The 20,293-nt window shown below is 37.3% G+C and overlaps 1 protein-coding gene and 1 long non-coding RNA gene across 2 annotated transcripts in view; one reads left to right on the plus strand and one right to left on the minus strand.

Annotated features, from left to right (window-relative positions):
• TMEM26 (transmembrane protein 26) overlaps positions 1-20,293 on the minus strand; it is a 269,449-nt gene that overhangs the window by 70,528 nt on the left and 178,628 nt on the right. The gene's annotated exons all lie outside the window — the stretch shown is intronic.
• LOC129480534 (uncharacterized) lies at positions 3,464-20,179 on the plus strand. The gene is made up of 3 exons (XR_008657074.2): positions 3,464-3,587; positions 5,192-5,302; positions 19,827-20,179. It is a non-coding gene; the product is annotated as an uncharacterized lncRNA (long non-coding RNA).

Raw genomic sequence — 20,293 nt, forward strand, 5'->3', positions numbered from 1 at the left:
TCTTGGCTTCACTATTTTATATCTGTGTGACTGAATAATTTAACCTCTCTGTGCCTCAGTTTTCAAATCTGTAAAATGGGGATAACAATAGTACTCTGTTGACAAAGTTCTTATGTTAATTTATGTAAAATGCTTAGAATGATGCCTCATACACAGTAAAGTTTCAATAACTGTTCAATATTGTTATTATCTATATTATTATTTTTCTTACTATGAAATAAAGACCAATTAGAAGGAAATAGCAGACCAATGTAAACACTAAGAAGCAAACAACCACCATGGCAGTAACTGGAAAGTATTTACAAAATCTGTATTTTTTGGCATGTATGTTGCATAATTTTGGAGGTAAAAATTCTTTGGCATTCTTTGGAGTAGCCACAACACATACTGAAGTGACCAGTACCGTATCAACAATCACTAGTTCAAAAGTTACCCATGTGAGTAGTTGAAAGAAAAGTCTACATCAAACATATTTGAGAAGCAAAGTCCTTTTGTTATCTGAATATAATGAGCTGCTTCGAATCATGTAAAGCCTGAAGCTCTGGTGTATATTAAAAATTCCATCTCAAAAACTAGAGAAACAGTATGGTTGCACTAATCTAAAAAAAACTCGAGCCATAAAGCAGCAGAACTGGATAAAGATACTTATCCAGAACTGGATAAAGATACTTATCCAGAACTGGATAAAGATATTTCATGTCTAAAAATAGAATCTCCTAATTTATTTGAAGAGAATTTCACTGAGTGCAGGCTGTATAGAAGACACCGACATCCACCCTGTGAGGAAGTTAAAAACAGAAGACCATGTAACAGAAGCAATGATAATCCTTAATATTGAATACAAATGAAAGGAAGGAGAGAATTTACTGTTTCAATGAATTATAAAATAAACCAGAACACACCAAGAAAGAGAAAAAAAATTCAAAATGTCCAAGAAGAGAAACAAGATCTATTTCCTGTACTATGTTTTCATTTATTCACAAACCAGATACCATGCAATATATACTGGTACATTTTTACCCCTTTACTGGAAAGGGGTAAAAGTGTACATAATGACTAATACCAAATAAAACATCTTCCACTAAAGGAAATACAAGGAGAATCTGCAGGATATAGACATACAGCAGCAGGGACAATAAGAAATGTGGATTTATGCCAGGCATAGTGGCTCATACCTACAATCCTAGCACTTTGGGAGGCCAAGAGGGGAGGGTCAGTTGAGCCCAGGAGTTTGAGACCAGCCTAAGCAGCATAGCAAGACCCCATCTCTACAAAATTTTAAAATTAGCTGGGCGTGGTGGCACACACCTGTAGTCCCAGCCACTCAGGAGGCTAAGGTGGGAGGATCACTTGAACGTACAGTTTGAGGCTGCAGTGAGGTATAATGACACTGTTGCACTCCAGTCTGGGTGACAATGTGAGATCCTGTCTCAAGAAACAAGGAAGGAAGGAAGAAGGAAGGAAGGAAGGAAGGAAGGAAGGAAGGAAGGAAGGAAGGAAGGAAGGAAGGGAGGAAAGAAGGGAGGGAGGGAGGGAAGGAGGGAGGGAGGGAGGCAAGCTGAAGTGGCTAATGATGGGCATTCCTGGGAACAAGATTGCTTGTAATAAGATATAAAGCAATAGAAGCATAGCCAAATTCAGGTCTATTACAAGCTATTTTCAATTACCTAAAACACTTTAAATACCCAGATAGTTATAATGACTTAGGAATACCAGTATTTGAGGGTCAGAAAATTTGAGTGTGTGTCACATCTTTGCCATTTACTAGCTCCATGATCTTAAGAAATCATTAAACTTGCTGAACTCATTCTTTCCGTAAGGAAAATAGAGACAATAGTATTTACATAGTATACCTTATAAGGGTTTAACAATAGTTCAGTTAAATGATACTTTGAAACATGAAGCACTATTGGAATGTAAACCATTAATGTAATTCAGCTCTTCTTAATTTTTCCATTGGTGAAGATGTTACTATTTGATCATATTATTTATGAACACCTCTAATTGTTAAGGATAAATCACTGTTCAATATATGAAAAAAAATCTAACTCTCACACTGGTCCCAGCTATAGCCTCTGGTACATCATAGAATTAAGTTTATCTGCCAAACAATGTTATTTTTAAAATATTTAATGATAGCCACCGTAATATCCTTTTTACCTCTGTATATTAGAGAAGTTCAAAGGTCGATTAATTTGCTGGTGTAATGACATCAGAGCTCTGATTGTGCCTAGGTCCTTTATTTACTCAAAATACAATGCAGTTGCTAGGCCTTGGAAATCCTCATCATTTTTTCTCTAGATTCTCTTGAGTTTGTTAATATTTTTCTTAAAAGCTGCTGCCTCTTGCTTACCCAGGACATATGCATCACCACCCTATTTATCTCTTCTCTTTGCCAACAGAAGCCTATTGTTTTCAGATATTGGGGAGTATTATGTTTAAGAAAGGCAGCCCTGTCCCTGGACCCAAGAGGTGAATGTTGATTAGTTTAAAGCAATCACAACAAGTCTATTACACTGTCATGGCCACAAGATGCAGTCTTGACCTCTGAGATACAAAAGGAAGCCTTCTGGGAGGGTTTATAGAAATGTTCTTACTCTTTATAAGACCCCAAACCTGGATTCACTCATTCCTGCCACTGGAATACTTACTTGTAATGTTTGGAAGGGCTGCGGACAACTTGAAATGATGTTAGGAGGAAACTCAAGATTATTGCAGAACTACCAATCCAGAGCCCCTTCATCATTAAGCCACTGAATTAACAAAATATTAACTTTTCCTTTTTCCAGACATTTTTATGTGAGGCAATAGATTTTAGTTATTGTTTTATCCCTATTTAGATGTGTAGAAGAGTCTGCTGATGCACCAACACATCCTCTTTGACATCCTGAGATGATCTGCTGCTGCAATAGTTTCTAGCACTCTGACAGTTTTCCACCTCAAGCACCTGAACCTCTTCTTCTCTTTCTGAAGTTGCAATGCCGAAGTGGAGGAGGAGTTTAAGCCCCTTCTCCCTTATCCCCAATCAATAAAGAAGGAGATTTGGTGGAGTTGGAGGGTTCAGCCTTCTCACAACTGGTGGGACATTTCTGAAGTGAGTTTTCTCAGAGGATTCCAAAGGAGTCCCAGTTGCCTACAGCAGAAACTTTGTATTAATATGCCATTTACTGGCTCTTTTAGCTTCCTTTTCTTACTTTTATTTTTCCTAAAAATTGCTCTACTTGACCTTGGGGTCACCTCCTAAATAAATTACATAAGCCCAAAACCTTGTCTCAGGGTCTCCTTTTGAGGAGCCCAACTCAATATGAGTTGGGAATTCTATTACTTGCAGCTGAAAGCATTCTAATGCAAATCCGATAGAGCAGCACTATTCAGTAGAACTTTCTGTGACAATGGAAATGTTCCATATCTGCAGTGGTCATCGTGGGAGGTAGCCATGAGCCCCTTGTGGCTGCTAGAACACATGAAATGTGGCCAGTATGACTGAGGAACTGAATCTTTCCTTTCATTTTAATTAATTTAAATTTAAATGGCCACATGTGGCTAGTGGCTACCATATTGGACAGCATGGCTCTAGATGCATTTCAGTGAGTATAGAATGAATGAAACAATTACACCCTTGCCTTAGACATCAGAATTATATTCCACAACCATATAGTCTGCACAACAAAGAATTAGGCTAGGCCAGACTCTGTGAAGAATACAAAGATGAATAAAATAAACAGCTCCTGCCTTCCAAAACTCAAGCGTATTCAAGGAGGCATACATGGAAGTATGTTCATACACAGGATACATGTTGCAAGAGTGGCATAAACAAAGCACATTTGGAAATAAGAGGATGCACAATTGATTTCTACTATGGGAATCCAAGAATTCTTCACTGAGGTAGCATTTGAGCTTCATCTTGAAAATGAATAGAATGTCTTTGGGGAGGGACAAAGGGAAAATTACATTTATAACAAAGAAAAGAGACACATGGAAGCAATATAAACAAGAGGCATGAGAGGGCAAGCAGTGTGGTAAATCTGGGCTACAGACCAAGACTCTAGGTGAGGTCCAGAATATGCAGAGCTTTGAATTCCATGTGAGCACACTTAGATTTTTTTTTTCTGTGAGCAGTAGTCATCAAAACATTTGAACTTTGGTGTTGATGATGGTATTGTCAGTGACGTAATTGGTTACAGACGGAAACAATTAGAGACATGGAAATCAGTTAGGAGTTTACAGCATTACCCTATATGAGAAATAATATTGATGTTATTTTTGCTTATAGCATCAAGAATAAAAATGAGAAGAAGTTTCAAACCCATCTCATAAGTAGGCGTGGCAGGTCCTGACCACAAACTAAAATTAGGCTATGAGAAAGAGCTGGAGATGGCCCTGAAGAGAACATTTGGGAGAAACAGGTTTGAGGGGAGGAAATAATGAGTTTATCGAGATGAAAGAGATGCTCAGGAGACATCTGCACATACAAATGTTGGGTTTGATGGTCAGCTTTGTCAAAAGATGCAGAGTTTAAGGAGGAAGAAGAACGAGAGGAAGCTCTTAAAGTTTACTCATAGCTCAAGGAGGATAAAAGGGATTGGAAAAACCAAAGGGAAACAAAGGAATAGATTATATATCTTTCTAAGAACCACATTATACTTTCCACTAATATTGAGTAAAAGATTGTTACTTGTTTCTGCTATGGTGTCTTGTTGATTTGAATGCATGATTTCCATCTACTGAGCTTCTGCTTATCTATTACTCATCGCACAGAGAAGTTACTAAATTTTTCTGATCGGTTTTTTTTTGTATTTTTAGCCTAAGGAAGTTATTTAAAATATAAAATACTGAATAAAAGGGAAAGCTAATCGTTTTCCTGGAAAAGCAAGCAAGATTGTAAAATTGTGGTGCACTGCTCATATTCCTATTCAAGATCAAGGCATTCATTTCCAGAGACTGAGAGCATTGGCTACTGACAGCTCGTAGCTGAGTCTTTCTCCAGAAACTGCCCTTGGCCTTGCCCGCTACACCTTTTTCTTGGCGGTAGCTTATATCCATTAGCTGGTTGCTGTAGCTCTTTTGTTTAATTCTAGTCAATTCAGAAGAACAATCCTAGCCTCAAAGCTCCCTATGGAATCAGCTGAAGCCTCTGTTGCAACTCCATCACAGTTTAACTTCTCCCTTTGCATTCTTTCTTCTCTTACAGGTGTTATTCCCATGAGATTCCCAAATAAACTTCCTGCATGCAAATCTCCATCTCAGCATCTGTTTCCCTGAGGAGGAACCAACCTAAGATGAATTGCAAATTAAGATCTCAGTGGGTACTTTTTAACTTAACAAAACCATTTTAGAAATCATTTAAAGCATCAGGATTCTTTTTACATTTGAAAAAGAAGATTAATGAGGATGACTTTTTAACATTCTATTAATTTAATCAGCATGGCACTAGTATGATAATGAAGAGACAAATGAATAGATGAGAATAGATATCTTAGAAACAGATTCTACAATATACAAGAATGTATTATATTATCAAGGCCATTCACATCATAAAATATGATAAAGATTAATGGCATAACAAATCAAAGAGGAAGGGAAAGAGTATTCAATAAATGATTCTGGGACAACAGGATGAAAAAAATAAATTTAATCCTTATATTGTATACTGAAATAAGTCCCAAATGGATTGAAACTATTATCATAGTTCAATTTTACTAATAATCAAAGAAGAAAATTTGGGCATCAATGAGATACTACCTTTTGCTTGTCATATCCTTGGAAAAGAGTATCTTCATATCTGTTGGTGGAATATAAATTGTTATAGCTTCTGAAGCACAATCTGCCACTCACTATGAAAATGTGAAATGTGTATGTCTTTGATTACTTGATGAATATACATAATATTAATAATATATGTGTATATAATAAATTTCACAAACCTTGAGTTTTTACAAATTTATATACTCGTGTACATGTAAAAATAAATGTCATCATTTCTGTACCCATCACTCTGTGGGGCTCAGAAAATGATACCCTATAAGTATGGCACTTTGACATGCTGAGTACTTCGAACTGAAGAACACTGGAAGGGCCTCAAAAGCAAGTTCTCTCTGACCTTCTCTTGCTCTGCTGTCTCCCACTCCTTTCTCCACAGAAGTGGGTCAAAGCAATCAGAATTTCCCTTCCCGAGGTAAGTCATAGAAACTGGAAGCCCTCTCCTCCACAGCAAGTCCTAAAACCTACAAAAGTTACTCTCTCCCTTCTCTTTTGAAGACCCTCATTCCAGAGGGGACCAGCCCCATACCCATGAGGAAAGGATGCTACACAGAGAAGCCAAGAAGAATCTGCATGGATAGGCCTTACTGGGTTCCTCACCTGAGTCTATCACCATTAATTAGATGATACCTCTTTGTCCAATCACATTTCTACATGGCCGTCCCCAATCTAAGGACAAAAACAGTTTCCCCTTGAGTCTTTGAGTCTTCATTTTTGAAGGTTTCCATGTCACAAAAAAACTTTGATTAAATAAATTGATGTTTTTCTCTTGTAAACTTGTCTTTTGTTATAGGAGTATCAGCTGTGACCCCTAAGATGGGTGAGGAAAGGTATCACACCCTTTCTGTCCCTACAACTCAAATGAAGATCTAAAACATTTTCAGCACTTCAGAAGTTTTCCTGGTGCCCTATCCTGGATAGTAACCTTCCCTACCCGCTACAAATAAGTGAATAAGACAGAGACCATGCCCTAGCTTTCATGGAACTTATGATCTACTGAGGAATGCAAATTGTTTACTTAAGTAAACAATTACACAAATGATTGTTTATTAATAATTGATATTACTATTACAATGGAAAACTCAAAGTATGAAAAGAGAAATGTAATTTAGATTGGTGAAACTGAGAAAAGACAAATCTGAAGAAGTAATCTTTAATGTGAAGAATGAGTAGGAGTTAGTTAGGCAAAGAGCATCCCGAGGAGAGGAAACAGTATGTGGCCTGAGCAGGAAAAGAGCTTCAAGGAAATAAAAAATAAAAATAGTGTTGGTAAGCAGAAAAGAGGTAATGCAGGAAACTGGAGGAACAGGCAGGAGCCAGTCCCTGCAGGGCCTTATAAACTGGTTAAGGATGTGTGTTTTAATCTAATTGTAATGGAAAACTACTCCATGGCTTGAAAGGAAAGTGCATTTTTAAATGATCATTGTGGACCACTGTGAAGATAATACATTGTTGAGAAGACAGAATTGAAGTTGGGAACCACTTTTAGGCTACTGTAAGAGATGATGATGACTTGGACCATAAAAGCAGCTTTGAAACAAAAATACATGGGAAATTAAAGACGCAGTTTGAAAGTTGCATCCTCTGGATTCAGTGACTGATGGGATGAGGAGGGTAAGTATAAAGAAGATTGCAAATTCATATAAAAGAAAAGTTCTAAAGGATATGCATCAAACTGCTAGTAGTTATCTCTGATTTGGGTTTGGGTGAGGGGGGAAGATGAAGACAGACTTTCACATTTTATTCTATATAGTCCAAATGAAAATGGTGATGATAGTGGTGGTGGTGGCATTAGTAGTATTAGTACTAGTAGGGGTACTAATAATAATACTAGTAGTAGTAGTTTAGAGTTATTAAGTGATCTTGCATTATCATCTTTAATTTATTACATTATTTAATAGAAATGACATAATTTAAAAGATCATTTATTTGATTTTATAAAGCAAAAAGTATCTGAGACCCCTCTCAATCAGTTTAGAAGTTTGTCTTGCCAAGTTTAAGGACAGGCCCATGAACAGCCTCAGAAGGTCCTGAGAAGGTTGGGTCACAGCTTGATTTTATACATTTTAGGTGGGCAGAAGTTACAGACAAGTATCAATCAATACATGTTGGTGTACATCGGTTCAGCCCGGAGGGGCAGGACATCTCAAAGCAGGGGTGGGAGGGAGGGGGGTGTTCCAGGTCATAGATGGATTCAAAGATTTCCTGACTGGCAAATCTTTGAAAGAGTTGTTTTGCCTGCAGAGTTGAAATCAGCAGACAGAAATTCTTGGAGTTGAGATAAGGGGGTTTGTGGAAACCAAGGTTCTTATTCTGTAGATGAAACCTCCAATTATTCAGCTTCAGAGACATAGATGGTAAATTTCTTCTTATTAAACCTTAAAAGGTGCTCCACTCTCCTGATTCTGACAGCTTCGAAGGGCCATTTGAAAATATGTCAAAGAAATATATTTTGGGGTAAAATACTTTGATTCTTTTCAGGGCCTGTTATCTGTCATGTGATGCTATGCTAGTCAGGTTGGAATTTGGTATCATTGCTACAAAGAGTCTGTTTCATCAGTCTTAAGATTTCTTTTTTAATGTCAATGCCGGTAGGTCATGGTGCCTGAATTCCAATGGGAGGAGAGTATAATGAGGCATGTCTGACCTCCACTTTCCATCATGGACTGAACTAGTTTTTCAGGTTAACTTTGGAATGCCCTTCGCAAAAAAGAGGGGTCGGCAGGGCTTAGAAATTTATTTTTTGTTTATATTCTCATAAAATAATTGTTATTCTATAAATGAAATATAATTCAAATTAAAAGGCAAAAATAAACTGGAAAAAATATTATAATAAGTATCACAATGGATTGAGATCACTTCTATATAAAAAGCTCATACAAATTATTAAGGTTTGTATGAGGATTTCCATACCAATCAGCAATTCACAAAGGAAGAAATAGTAATATTTAATAGACATGGCAATCAAGAAAATGGGAGCACAATCCCTTTTTTGTCCTATCAAATTAGCAGAGATTAACTAAAGAAGAATCTGCAGGGGGTAGGGTGAGGAGGAGGAACCAGTGAGACAGGCCATCTCAAGCATTAATGATTGTGAGTTAAATTGTTGTGGTCTGGTAGTTAGGTGATATAAAAATTGTAACTATGTCATTACCATTTTTATAACCTTTGACTTGAACTTCTACCTTAGGGACTCTATTCTAAAGAAATTAGTATAAATGTGAAGAGATGTGTATGCCCAAAGGCATTCCTTACAGCCATTATTCATAACAGAATGCTGGAAATAATATAATGCAGAATGGTAAGTTGTTAGGGCAATTATAGCATATTCTTGACCTTGTAAAGTCATTTAAATGTACATGGAGACATGCTTAAGATCTAATTTTAAGTTAAAGCATGTTTTTACGTCTTCTTGGCCCAGCATCCCTCTATGCCCTCACCTGTGCCAGCCATACATAACCTTAGTCATACCAATATCAGAAACTAGATTTTATCCCAATCTAGCCAAACTTAGGCAATCTGTGGCAGGCCCATTTACATACCTGCTTACCAGATCCTGTCTTTCACTCAGATCTCCAGCCACTCCAATTAAAACAGATGCTATTCACTCTCTTTAGGCAACCTGCAAAAGAACTCAGGTATATGGGATCACTGAAATCAGTGACTCTCTATATGTCATAAGGAACACATTCCAGAACAAATAAATTATAAACTTAGAGCTGTGAGATAAGCTGAAAATCTATTTAAAATAAAAAGAGTGACACTATATGCTGAATATAGATGCAAGAGAACAACAGTCTGTATGAAGGTTAACAAAAAGGAAAGCTGAGAATCTGTACTTCTCAGTGTAACCAGTACTCTGCCCTGTAGGTAACAGGCACTCAAAATCTATTTGTTAATGATGATGTTTTAAGATAGTTTGTCTTCCCAGTAGAAGACAAAGTATTTGAAGACAAACTTGCTGACTTACTTACTTGTGTAGACACTTGCATAGCTGGAACAGTGTTTACACCCAAGATGTACTTATTTCATTCCTGAAACAATCAGCCTTGAGAGAAGTACACTGAAAAAGCATAAACAGACAGCCCTCTGTTTATTTATTCAAGTACTTCACCTTTTACATCATAATTTTGTATTATTTTTTACCCTTTTTTACAATTGATATGTATTTTATTAAAAGTAAATATGTAAAAGCATATTACTATGTTTACCTAATCTTCCACTGTTTTAATTATACAAGTATCAGAGGAATATAGTATACATGTCGTATATCTATATGTTACTCACCTTCGAACCCAGGATAAGAAATAGCTACTCAAATCAAACCCAAGATGCAAGTAATGCTGTTAGTGATGGTGGCAGTAGTTATAACAGCAGTAATAATAGTAGTAGAAGTAGTATTAGTAGCTAGTAATAGTAGTGCCTTATGTATGTTTGCTCAACCCTTGTGGTTTTTCAATGACCTTACATTATTTCCTTTGTCCTATCAAACAGCACTGTGAAGCCATTGTGAAATCATTTCCATTTAACTAAAGGGAGAAGTAAGGCTCAAAGTATTTGCCTAACAAATGACACACAGATAATGAATGGCAGAAACAAAACAAAATTTTGCAATTTGATTCTTAAACTAGTTTCAGTTTCACTATTTTTCCAGACACTTGCATATGCAATTATCCCAAGCGGATCCATATACGATTTGACTCTCCAAATATTGGGGCCACTGGTACATTATAATTTTAAGGATGTTGTACTTCTCAATATGAAAAAAATGTAATCCAAGAATAAGCCTAACAATAAGAGTAATAACTCTAGGATCTTCTGATTTTTATTTGTCTTAGGTCAATGACCATTTTCCCAGTGTAGGTAAAACTAGAAAGGCGTAAAAATGAAATTCAGTGTGTCCATGGGACATATAATTTTGAAGTTGTTCTGAGTAGGAAATAATGTTCTACAGTGGCTGAAAATGAAAATCGCCTTGCAAGGTTATCTGGATTTTGAAAATCATCATTATGAATCCTAACCTTAATGTAAACTTTGTGTGAGTTACCACGTTATAGTAACTTGTGCTAACAAATGCCATCCCTAAATCCTATCATCTGATGACAATTAAGAAGCCTTATACAAATTCTTTTCCTGAGCAACTCACTTCCTGCCAAAGAAACTGTAAATCTTCACTTTAAACTACAACATCTGCTGAGGCATGCGTGTCAGGTGGCCATTTTTAAATTGTGAATTTTAGCATCCATGAAGTCTGTCGGTTTGTTATTTTCATGTTTCTGTGAGTCCCTTCTGAACTGTCATTTCCTCTTACTTTTACATTCCTAAAGCTTTGCCATACTCAGATACTCACTGGAATATCTAATACTCTGTTGTTCCTGTAGTGGTCAAGCCCTCTTTTCCGTGTTATGGTAACTCCCCCATATCACCATCACTACCAGCTCTGCCATCATCACCCAAGAGACATTTACCCTATATCTCCTTGGGCACACACTCTGTATAGGACCTGATTCCTTTTTCCAAAGGTACCATCCCTCTTCACTGAATTCTCAAACATTTTATTCTTCTCTGAAGTATTTCAATGGCAGTTATACATTTATTTTGTTGCATCAGTGGGCTATTCTTTCCATTTAGATTCTTATCTCTTTTTCTATTATCTTATCTCAAGATAATAGGAAAAGATGAAACTGATGCTACTGCTGATTTTGAAGTCTTAACATTTTGTAGTGAGTATTTTCTGGGACTAAACATGTGTGCCATGCATTCAATTTGAGAAGAAAGATGAGAAAGTTAAGTATCAAGAGAGAATACCTTGAAGAATAATTCTTTTTTTTTTTTTATTTTATTATTATACTTTAGGTTTTAGGGTACATGTGCACAATGTGCAGGTTTGTTACATATGTATCCATGTGCCGTGTTGGTTTGCTGCACCCATTAACTGGTCATTTAGCATTAGGTATATCTCCTAATGCTGTCCCTCCCCCCTCCCCCCACCCCACAACAGTCCCCGGAGTGTGATGTTCCCCTTCCTGTGTCTATGAGTTCTCATTGTTCAATTCCCAGCTATGAGTGATAACATGCGGTGTTTGGTTTTTTGTCCTTGCGATAATTTACTGAGAATGATGTTTTCCAGTTTCATCCATGTCCCTACAATTCTTAAGAGTCCAGAAATAATTTCCAGCATAAATCCTTTCAGAAGGGAAAACATGAGGTGAGAAAAACATCCCTTCTTTAGCTTATCCATATATAGTGGCTTGGGTGTTACATTTTCTTATGAGTTAGCATTTTTGGGGGAATTCACTATGTACCAAGAACACTTTAAAGCGTTTTACATGAAATATCTCATATAAACGTCACAATAACTTTAAAGGTAGCTATTATTATACATATTTTCTGTAGGAGAAAACAAAGGCTTAGAGAATTTGAATGATTTTTCCAAACTAAATAGCTAATAAAAACCAAGAGCCAAGGCTTAAACAAAGATCTTTCTCTAGATAAAGTCCAAACATTTGGTCAAGTATGGAAAAAGGTTCTACTAGATTTTACTAGATTCAATAAATCTATATTGTTTTAGAGCCAATAAAAATTGTTGTGGGATATATTGCCTAATCTTGGTTTAGTTATTTCATTCATTAAACCTGTCTTAAGCACCTGTTATGTATTGGGCACCATGTAGGTATAGCCATTAAAGCTCCAACATTCTGGACATAGAATGGAGAAAAAAAATAAACAGAAAGGAAAGTATGTAAGATGAATTATAAGGCAGTTAAACTTACAAATTATGGGACAAAAAAAGAAAGAACTGGCTATGCATAAATATAGTGGAAATGATGTAGGGATTGCAGCAGATTATAAGTTACATATCAGTCAGAAATGCAATGCTGTTTGAAAATAACACAAAGACATAAAATGTAACTGCAAATAATGTTCTCTTCATATTTAGCTTTGGCTAAACTGTGATGAGGACAAGTTATTCCAGACCAACCATGTTGTAAGAAAGCTATGGGAAACTTGAAGAGGGTCCATAGTTCTAAAGTGAAAATAATTAAAAAGAAAGAAGAAAAGAAATCTTTAAAGAAATACTTTAGGATTTGTGGTTATTTTGTCTGACAAAAGCAAAAACGTGAACAAGGAGAGCCTTAACAACTATTTCAACACACAGAGAACTTCTCAGAGGATGGGAAAAAGTCGTTCCACTTTTCCATTAGAGAGAGAATAAAAGAAATGTATGTTCCTCAGAGGATGATACCATCAACGTGTTAAAGAGGTTATTCTTTATCCTGTTCAGAAAGAGACAACCTAATTCTCCTCTTGGGACTTGTAAGTAGACAGAAACAAAAACTTTAAGATGATCAGAGGGCAAAAGTTTCTCTTCTCACCCTTTCTCTGACACACATGCAGCCAGAGAGTGCCTACTTAACAATCAACGACATACGTAATTGTGCAACATAAATGGTGTTATCTTTACTGAAAGTTGATGAAACATATAGGTCTGAAACTCGTTTGTTGTCCACATATTTTATAAAACTGTATTTTTTACCAAAATCAAAAAATATTTCAGATAATAATTTAAATTGTTTCTCTAATTTTTTAAAGATCAAAACATGTGGCGACCTGATCCCCATTCTTAGTGGGCTGGAGGTGTGTACTTTATCTCACATTAAATAGTACATATGCCCTCCATTTATCTGAGTCTCCAACATTTCCTATAATTTGCATACCTGACCTATTTCATTCATTCAAGTTACCTGGTTAATCTCTTTAGACGTTTGATACTGCAACTACTGGCATGAGTTAAAGAAAGACCATTGGGTGACTTCACTAAACCTATTTAGTGCACACAGTTTCTCACATGGAGCCCTCTTCTTAACATTTTATTTAGAACTGGGCAACCAAATTCTGGCTGGTATGGAATGCCTGAGCAGTAGTGCACAAAGAGGAGACACAGAAAAACAAATACTCTATGGTCTTCCAAAAGTATTCTGTGGAGCTAGGTTTCTCCAGGTAAGATTGGTACAATGTGCCAGGAGCCACTTCAAGCTACAAAAGATTGTGGCAGCTGATCTCTTGGATGATTATTTTTATTCAGTGAGGAGTAACTTAAAACATGATTTTCATATTAAAGTATTATCATATGCAAAATTCGAAAACAAGATAAAGTATGAACTTTCAAAGACATTTTGTCATTTGTAACAGAGAACCAAGGTTTGCATACTTTTGCATACTTTTGGTGGGTATTTTGCTGGCAACGTTTGAGGAGCATTACTAGATTTCCACCAACCCTAAATTATTGTAAGTTGTATCTCCTGTGACCTAAACCTCTCCTGAATCTCTTCTTGGAAGCCTTACAAGCACAAGGGTATGTGTCCAATGAACAAGTAAATCCTAATTGAGATTATTCCTACCAAAATTAAGCAACTCTTCATTTGAAATATTATTTTTTAAATGATCTCCAACACATTAATTCAGCATAATGTCTTCGGTTATGGACACATGTCTGGAGTCAGATTGCCTGGGCTCTCTATCACTCAATAGCTGTATGATCTTGAGTGAGTAACTTAACCTCCATGGGCTCCAATGCCTTCATAGGTTCTTCATAATATTGTTAAGAGGTTTAAATGTGTCAACATTTGTAAGACATCTAGAATAATAAGTGATAAATAGCAAGTGGTACAAATCTTCCTGTGGGGAATGCTAAAGTTTTTTTTCTAAAGCTTTGTTTTCAGGTGGAAGAAATATGACTATTCACATAGTAAGCTTTATGAACTCATCCTGAGGTGGTAATCTTGGGTAGAATATATCTATCAACCAACCCTCTAGTGACCCAACCTTTAGTTTAGCATTAAAGGGAAAAGAAAGTACAGAGAAATGAGGACCAACTCTCAACAACTATTTAAGTGTGTTTTGACATCTCAAAAAGCAGTAGCAAAACAAAGAGAAAGAAAGAAAGAAAAGAAAGAAGGAAGGAAGGAAGTTAGGAAGGAAGGAAGGAAGGAAGGAAGGAAGGAAGGAAGGAAGGAAGAAAGAAAGAAAGAAAGAAAGAAAGAAAGAAAGAAAGAAAGAAAGAAAGAAAAAAGCAAAGAAAAGAGAGGGGGGAGGAAGGGAGGGAGGGAAGGAAGGAAGGAGAAGGGAAGAGAGGAAGGAAGGAGAAGGGAAGGGAGGAAGGAAGGAGAAGGGAAGGGAGGAAGGAAGGAGAAGGGAAGGGAGGAAGGAAGGAGAAGGGAAGGGAGGAAGGAAGGAGAAGGGAAGGGAGGAAGGAAGGAGAAGGGAAGGGAGGAAGGAAGGAGAAGGGAAGGGAGGAAGGAAGGAAAAGAAAGAAAAGAAGAAAGAAAGAAAGAAAGAATGAATGAATGAATGCAGGGAGGGGGAGGGAGGCAGGGAGGGAGGAAGGAAGAAAGAAAGAAGAGGAAGGAAGAAAGAAAGAGATAAGAAGGAAGGAAGGAAGGAAAAGAGGGAAGGGAGAGAAAGAAAGAAAGAAAGAGAAAGAGAGAAAGAGAGAAAGAAAGAAAGAGAAAGAGAGAAAGAAAGAAAGGAAAGGAAGAAAGGAAGGAAGGAAGAAAGGGAGAGAGGCAGGGAGGGAGGGAGGGAGGAAGGGGGAGGGAGGAAGGGGAAGGGAGGGAGGGGGGGAGAAAGGGAGGAGGGAGGGAGGAAAGAAGGAAGAGAGGGAAAGAAAGGAAGAAAGGAAGGGAGGAAGGAAGGAAGGAAGGAAGGAAGGAAGGAAGGAAGGAAGGAAGGAAGGAGCTAGAAAGAGAAAGAAAACTGGGACAAACAGAAGCCCTGCCAAATAGTATTTATTTCAGAAATGTGAGAGACTTGATCTCTAAATTTTATTTTGAAGAATCACATTTTAAGTAAAAGTACAAACATTTAATGCTGTATTATACTCTGTGGCATTTAAATGAGACTAATTATATTTATTTATGGGTATCGCTTTTTACTTCTGTGGTTTTTTTTTTTGTCTGAAATATTTTTAAAGCACAGGGTCTATTCCAAATAACTTATCTAAAAGATTAACAACACCCAACTAGATGATGGAAGCTTATTCAAGGAATAAGGACCCATGGTTTTGTGCTATTATAATATACTCCATAATTAAAAGGTAGTAAAAACCTGGCAATCTCAGGTTTTTCTGATTAGCCTTGCCCAGTAGTTCACAACATTTTGGTCTCAGGATCACTTTACAGTCTTAAAAGCTGTTAAGAATCCCAAAGAGCTTTTATTTATGTAGATTATACCAATAAAAATTTACCTAATTAGAAAATTTTTAACTGAGGAAAAATTTTAAATATTTCTACTTTAATGCTATTAAAAATAACATTAAACCAAATGCATGCTAAAATAAATGAAATAGTTTTATGACAAAATGACTAGGTTTTCCAAGACCCAAAAAGAAATCATTTTTGACAAGAATGGCATTGTTTCACATTTCTGCTAATTCCCTAATGCCTGATTTCAGAGAAGTTGAATTCTCATATCAGCTACTGCATTCAATCTGTTGCAATATATGTTTAGGTTGAAGTATGTGAAGACAATCTGGCCCTCACAGATATGTATTTTGGAATGAGAAGAGTACTTTACTCATTTTGTAAGATAATTGTGGATACCCTTCTTTGGAACTAAACTTGGAAAGAGACAGTTTCTTAAAGTTTAGTTGCAATATGGAATCTGGAACCACATCAATGAATTTTTGGTACATATTGTAGCGATGTCTATGTGTCTGTCTTGCACTTCCAATGGATTTTTCACGTACAAATAACTTTGCAACATGGTGCATTGTCCATTTGGAAAATTTGACTCACTGAATGATGTAAATTATCCAAATGATTACACAGCAATTTTAGAATTGTGTTTATTAATATACCATCAGTCTTAACACCTAAGCTTTTCAGAACTGAGATGCCATCAAGATCATGGGGACATATTTTTCTTTTCTTTTCTTTTTTTTTGAGACAGAGTCTCGCTCTGTCACCCAGGCTGGAGTGCAGTGGCACGATCTCGGCTCACTGCAAGCTCCGCCTCCCACGTTCACGCCATTCTCCTGCCTCAGCCTCCCGAGTAGCTGGGACTACAGGCGCCCGCCACTACGCCCCGCTAATTTTTTGTATTTTTAGTAGAGACGGGGTTTCACTGTGTTAGCCAGGATGGTCTTTATCTGCAGACCTCGTGATCCGCCCGCCTCGGCCTCCCAAAGTGCTGGGACTACAGGCGTGAGCCACCGTGCCCGGCCCATATTTTTCAAAGTTCTGATGTTTGCTGGAAAGCTCTAATTTATTATTAAGAATGAAAGCTATCATTTTTTGAAGTGGGAGACTCATTCATTCATTTTTAAGAAAACATCCAAATACCAAAGTCAAAATAGCCATAATCTGTCAGTCATTCTCTCAAGTAATAAATGTGTTCAATGAAAAAGTGGCTACTTGAGCTTGTAACTCAGTCTCACAAGTGTTTTCCTCTTGAAGACCATCATACAGCAGAATGTTTTATACATAATTCCCATTTCAATACATAGAATGTTAAAAATATCTAATAAAATTCAGGATTGGGATTTAATGAATTAACAATGTTTTCTGCTTCATTGGGTACATTTTTTAACAAAAGTGACATTTCTTGTTTTCTTCCTTTTTTTAATAAGGTGAGGGCATGTTAGTGATGAAACTATCACTACTGTTCAAGGTGCCAGCAGTTTGACTTACCATCACTTTTGTACAATCACTACATGTCAGTGTGGGAAAAAGAATAAAATAACATCTTAATATTATGAAAACAGTTTTGGCTTCATGGACCCCTTGAAAACCTATCAGTTTAACTGCAGACCACAGTTTGACGCTTTTAATGTATCCTACAGGATATCCTTCTTTGTATTACTGTGGGGTACCCACTGTCGTTGAAATTTGTTTGATAATCCCCCTTTTTACCTCTCTTCTGTCATCATCTTGAATCATAACTTGCATTTTTTATTATTATGGTTATCTTTTTACATGCTCGGCTTGGCTACCCCAATAGATAGTATAGTGCCTTGTTACCCAAAATATGGTCCGTGGACCAATAGCATCAGCATCACCTAGGAGCTTTTAAAAAAATGCAGAAATTCAGGCCTTCTCCCAGTACTACTGAATCACAAACTGCGTTGTTGTTGTTGTTGTTGTTGAGACGGAGTCTCGCTGTGTCGCCCAGGCCGGAGCGTGGTGGTGCGATCTCGGCTCACCACAAGCTCCCCCTCCCTAGTTCACGCCATTCTCCTGCCTCAGCCTCTCCAGTAGCTGGGACTACAGGGGCCCGCCACCACGCCCGGCTAATTTTTTATATTTTTAGTAGAGACGAGGTTTCACCGTGTTAGCCAGGTCTCAATCTCCCGACCTCGTGATCTGCCCGCCTCGGCCTCCCAAAGTGCTGGGATTACCGGCGTGAGCCACCGCGCCCGGCCCACAAGCTGCATTTTAATAACACCCTCTGGTGATTTGTATGCTTGTGTGTTGGAGACCTGTTATATTTGCCTAACTGTCGTTCTCTGCTTCAGGAAATCCGTCATTTGTCTGTTTCAGGAAATGCTCTGACTCCAACACATGAGGTTGGCTGCATTTTCACTGATACAGAAGTGGATGTATAACTAAGTTAAGCTATTTAGAGTATGCTATCCCTGTAAACAGAGTAATTTGTCCATTGTTGGGCATGTGTAAGCAAGACCAATCAGAGTCCATTTTTTCAGAATAATATGGGTGGTGGGAGAAAGGAAATGCTCCTTTCTCTGGGATTATTAGCTGTATGGATAATGCAAATCCAAAAATTGCTGCTGGCCATCTTTGCTGCAACATAAAGGAAAGTTCTCTGAAGTGATTCCAGAAAAGAGGAGGACAGAAGTCAGAGATGGAGAGAGATAGACCCTTGATGACATCAAATGAGCCCCTGGATCCAGCTCCACCTGAAGTCACCTGCCCCATGATTTTCAGTAATGTGAATCAACATATTCTGCTTTTCTAGCTAATGTTAGCTTGAATCGGCTTTCTGTTCCTTGCAACCAAGAGTTTTGACATAAGAAGAAAAACTCTGTGGAGACATATGTATCATTTATATTTTTTGTAATCTTCAAAATACCTAGCAAGTGCCTTAAATTTAATGATCACCATTGTTCACCATCTCAGCTCATCTTATTGAGCCCCCTATTTTATACCTTTCTGATATGCATATTGGAATATGTCAACCCTGGCTTAAATGCTTCAACTCTTCCTCACCATGGAGGTGTACAGTGTGGTTTAAAAAGTTCTTCACAGTATAGCTATACCCACCTTCACAGGCTTATCTGTTAATTCCTCTCTGCTGGTGCCATTCACCTCATTTGCTGGGTCTCAAAGGAGCCCTAGCATTTCTTGACACCAAGCATTTACATATGCTGTTCCCACTATACCTTGGCTATCTAACTGATGAACTCCTATGTGGTTTTAAGGAGCCTTTTCAAAGATCACTTTCTTTGTAAAGGTTTTCTTAATGCCCAATTATTTTACTCCCTGAGATTATACTCCTGTGTTCTTTATCAAGCCTTTACAAACTATATTAAATTTCTTGGACATTTCTCAGTGTTGCCTGTAAGATTATGAACCTGTTAAATTCAGAGACATCTTTCATCCCTGTATTCTCATATTTGATATAGAAACCTGACACTTACCATGAGCCCTTTAAATGTTTATTAAAAGCAAAAATAACTAAAAATGACAAAAGGATTTTAGTCATTTCTCTTGGGCTCTGCCATTTATTTGCTCTGTGACCTGGGTCAAATAATTTATGCTACTGAAATACTGTATTTCTTCATCTATAAAATTGGGATAATAATATTGTCCACCTTGCCTGGTATGATAATTCTATGGAATTACAGGCAGAAAAACAGTCTCCCCTCAAAGATGTCTATGCCTTAATCTCTGGAACCTGCTAATATGTTGTGTTACATGGCAGAAGGGGCTTGCAGACATAATGAAATTTATAGATCTTGATATGGTGAGATTATTCTGTATTATCAGGCAGGGTTCAGGCTAAGCACATGAGCTCTTAAAACAGTTGTTGTTTTTTTTTTTTTCCAGGCAGAGAGCAGAGGAGAGATGAGGCAAAAGGGAATATTAGAAAGATTCAAAGCTTGAAAAGGACTTGATCCACTATGAGGCCATTAATGAAGGAATGCAGGCTGCCTGTAACAGTTGAAAATCACCCCAGCCAACACCCAGCAAGGAAATGGAGACCATAGTCCTCTAACTGTATGGAACTGAATTCTGCCAACAATGTGAATGAGATGGGAAGTGAAGACCCTCCCAGAGCCTCCAGAAAGGAAGAGAGCCCTGCAGACACCTTGATTTCAGCCTTCTGAAACTTGGAGCGGAGAGCCAGCTGTGTCAACCTGAACCTGAGCTTTTAACCTACAAAACTGTGAAATAATGAATAGTGATTGTTGTTGTTGTTGTTTTGTTTGTTTGTTTGTTTTGAGACAGAGTCTCACTCTGTCGCCCAGGCTGGAGTGCAGTGGCATGGAATAGTGATTGTTTTAAGCCACTAA

This window comes from Symphalangus syndactylus, chromosome 4 (genome assembly GCF_028878055.3).
Source record: "Symphalangus syndactylus isolate Jambi chromosome 4, NHGRI_mSymSyn1-v2.1_pri, whole genome shotgun sequence".
NCBI classification, from domain to species: Eukaryota; Metazoa; Chordata; class Mammalia; order Primates; family Hylobatidae; genus Symphalangus; species Symphalangus syndactylus.